The sequence below is a fragment of the Malania oleifera genome, chromosome 2, assembly GCF_029873635.1.
Source record: "Malania oleifera isolate guangnan ecotype guangnan chromosome 2, ASM2987363v1, whole genome shotgun sequence".
Taxonomy (NCBI): Eukaryota; Viridiplantae; Streptophyta; class Magnoliopsida; order Santalales; family Ximeniaceae; genus Malania; species Malania oleifera.
In genome coordinates this window covers 57,930,924-57,935,292 of record NC_080418.1, presented here as the reverse complement: position 1 = coordinate 57,935,292, position 4,369 = coordinate 57,930,924, and positions in this window count along the sequence as shown.

Sequence of the window (4,369 nt, the reverse complement as noted above, 5' to 3'; positions counted from 1 at the left end):
TGAGTTTTTGCTTATTGTAGACCTTCTGTCATCAAGATCTCTTGCATAATCTACATAAAAAAATCCCACAACTAACGGATTACTTTATTGTTTGCCAAATATGATGTCATAGTTAGAAGTACCCCGTAAGCATCTGAAAATCCATTTCACAGCATCCCAATGTTGTCGACCTGGATTTTAAAGAAACTTACTCACCACATTGACTACATGTGCTAGGTATAGTCTTGTACATACCATGGCATGCATTAAACAACCCCCACAACATTAGCATAGGGGACCTTTCACATGTCCCGGATATCATCATGAGTCTTTGGGCATTAAGCGGTAGACAATTTAAAGTGATTTCCTAAAGGTATACTAACCGATTTTGCATCAACCATGCTAAACCTCTCCATATAACCAAGCTAAGATAACCACAATCTTCCTACAATTTTGTCCCGGCGAATCTCTATCCCAAGTATCTTCTTAGCTGCACCAAGATCTTTCATGTCAAATTTTTTCTTCAATAGAGTCTTCAACTTATTTACCTCAATTATGTCCTTCGCATCAATTAACATGTCATCAATCAACCCTATTAATCTAACCTGAGGTGTTCCCCTGCCCACTAAGGAGAGGGAAGTTGTAAACGGTGTTGCTCCACCCTCAAGTGAGCAAATTTAGTGAATCCTCTTGCTTGTGAGCTTGAGGCGGGGACATAGGCAGTATTAACCAAACCATAATAACATATCATATGTGATCTTTATATTTTCGCAATTTATTTTCCGCACCTATATGTTCTTATTTAATGCTCTGGTGATTTTACATATGCATTTTGAATGATTGTGAATTATTGAGAATGACTTATTTGTTTTAATATCTGCTCAGTAATTTATTTGTTGAATTGGTATGTGTTTAGACAAACCCTAGGTTTGTACAAAACTGTTTGTGGAATTTGAATTGACCTAGGAGAAAACTTTTAAATATCCAATTCACCCCCCCCCCTCTTGGGAATACACTAATTCCAACATGATGCCATGGTGTGAGAAAAATTTCATGAGCAACCGGGCAAAAGGCAAACATCCTCTTTTGTATAGTAGGTTCTCTTCCATATGTTGGAAAATGATGGAAGGCAAATGGATTCCACGCCCATGCCATAGGAAAAAAAATCACAAAGATATCCTTAAGGGTCACCGTATCTTGCCCACCTTGTCTTGGTGAGGTATTATAGGTGATAATGTGGTGTAAGACCCTAAACTCAATGGTGAGCTCCTTAGACTTTGGTTTTGCAATTTTTGAGATATGGGGGTTACCGGTAACGAGTTTAAGGGCCTCGTGTGGGTTAAACCAAGGGAGGTCAATATGCCACATTGTCTTAGGGAGGCTACGAATAAGGTATTGCTGACATGACAACACCACCGAAAAGATGGCATGGTCTAGAAAATTTTTTTCCCCCTGATGATCGAATAGGTCGTGCATCCCAGAGATGATGGTATAAAATTTGAATAAAATTCTCTAACTACATCAAGGTATGTAGGATCATTCAACATAAGCAAAGACTCCCAACCTATAGCCTTAATTTTGCTAACAAGCATGGACAAACTATCTTCCAAAAATTTTGTTGGAACAATCTTACCATACACGATGCTTCATTTTAAGATGTCATTTCTATACCGATAGTGCACCTTTGGAGATACAAAACGAACCCTAGATTCCTTAGAAGCTTTGCAAATGTGTTCCCCTGAAGGATTGTGTGAGGGGCCTTTGGCAATCTCAGATTGCCGTGAGGAGCTGGCTGCCTTTCTCTTTAACTTGGATGCCATGATGGTCATGGATGGCTGAGAAAACAAAAGGATTGAGAGATTTGAGGTTTAGGGGAACCAGAGAGAATTATGAAGTTAGGGCTCGAAAGAAAAGTGAAGGAAAAGTGAGGAAAAATATTTAGTGGAGGATGGATAATTTTTATACACTTAAAATTCTCACTCTTACACTCTTTCCCAACTCACTTTAGGAAATCATCTTAAACCGTATTAAAGGAGTAGATCAAGGTAAGTGGACTAGATTATGTCAGATTTTTCATAAATCTACCTGATTTAAATTAAGTATGTGAATTTAGTTATATATGTTTTATTTAAATATATACCTGAGTTAAATTAAACTACGTGGATTTGATCATATTCGGTTTTTATTTAAATATATCTAAGTTAAATTAAAATACGTGGATTTGATCATACCCGTTATTTATTTAAATATACTTGAGAATATTTTGTTATGAAATATTATGGATTTTCTCAGGTAATTTATTAAACTATAAAAATGATTAGCACGCAAATCGTGTGGAACTCATCTTAGCCACACACTGATAACAATCTAGTCTTTACTTACTGAGTGTTGTCTCACCCCAATTATTATCATTTATTACTGATGTATTAAGGAACATATTGAAAATCAAAGTGGCATAGCGGAAGCGTGGGTGGGATTAGAAAAAGCTATTTGGGATAAATATTAAATTAGTTTTGTTTTTATGTATTGGAAATTTTAAGGATGTTAATTTTGATATTGGAGATATTTTTGTAATAAAGTAATTAAACTCTAGTAATAAATGTATTTGAGGTTATATTTACTTCTATTGTAAAATTATTTATGGGAACCCACATGAATTTGGGTCAATACATTTGTTATCAAAGCCCAGGATATAAATTATGTAGACTTTAGGAATTATTTTTGCCAAAGTATAGGTATGAATCATGATAAGGGTAGGACTGGGTAGACTAGAATGTTTTTAAAACCTATTATTTTTATTACACTAAGTTTTAATTCAAGTTATATTTAGCAAAATTTTAAGAAAGAAATTTTTATAAGGATGAGAGAATGTAACGACCCCAAAAATATATATACATGTTGGATTTGGTGTATTCCCAAGAAGGGGGGTGAATTGGGTATTTAAAAATTCTTCCTAGGTTAAACCAGATTCCACAATCAGTAATTCCCAACCTACGGTCTGTCTAAGCACATACCAATACCCCAACAAAATAATACTGAGTAGATATATAAAATAGATGCAGTAGACTCAGTATTTCCCAATCATTCACAGTATTTAAAGCATGCACAACATTCATATAACAATTCAAATATAAACATACATGTGCATAAATTAAATTGTGGAAATATAAAGAGTATAGGGAAAGAAAGAGTCGACACAGGATATATTATCGGGGTTCAACCAATACTGCCTACGTCCCCGCCTCTAGCTCGTAAGCCCGAGAATTCCACTAATGCTCACTTAACGGTTGGAGTGGCACTGGTTACAACCAGGTCAATTAGTGGGGATGACCTCAACCTACACCTTACTAAAATGGTGCACCTAACTTTCCTAACTGGGTTTAAGCCAATCCAAGACTATTCAACATGGCTAATCTACCTCTTCAGGCCCATGCCTGGAATACAATGAATACAAAATTTACGTACAAACAAATGTACTTCTTACACTAAGCAGATATGTACCAATATGCTCAAACAAATAGTGCACTCACATATAATAGGATTTATGTTCAAGTGAGATCTTGAAAATTTAATTCAAGATAAATATTCAAACAGTGAATATTCAAGGTTACCTCAAAAACCCTAATCAAGTATCACATAAATATTTTATCAAATGTAATCATAACAGATACTTAGGGTTTAAGCTTGCAAAAGATTTATCAAATAAAATATGCAAGCTCTCAAGTCTTGCAATTTGAATGCAAAGACTAAGAAGTTAAAAACAAGTTCTTCCCAATCAAATATTTATATATGAAATATTGTGGGAATAAACAATCAAGCAAAACTCTCAAAAAGGGTTTTTCAAATATATATGAATGTGTAAGAGTAATACCCAAAAAATGATTTGAAATTATGCACAATACCACAAACAAATCTTCCTACACCTTGCAATTGATTTGCAAGTTAGGAGAACTTAGAAAAACAAACTTTCTTTTTCAAAATGATATTTGCTAACAAATATCTAAGAGAGTGTATAAAAATATGTTTGAAATATTGAGTACATAGAAAAAGGAGTATAAAATATTTGAAAGGATTTTTGCTAATGATTTTTGCTAATCTCTTACTAATCAAGGCTAATGAGGGGGCATTTATAGATATCCCTTAAATTTTGACCGTTGGGGACCTATTGGGTATTTTGAAAAATGTTTAATGATATTTAAATCAAGTTAACCCTGATTTACTGCGGTAAAAATTTCATCAACCCGAAAGGTCCAGTCGACCAGATTCAAGGTTTGGTCGACCGAGTGTCTGGGTTTAGTCGACCAAGAGAAATTTTAACTAAAAGGATGGTCAACCGTACTTAAGGTTTCAAAGGCGATTTTTCAAATCCGCGCGATTCGGTCAATCGGAT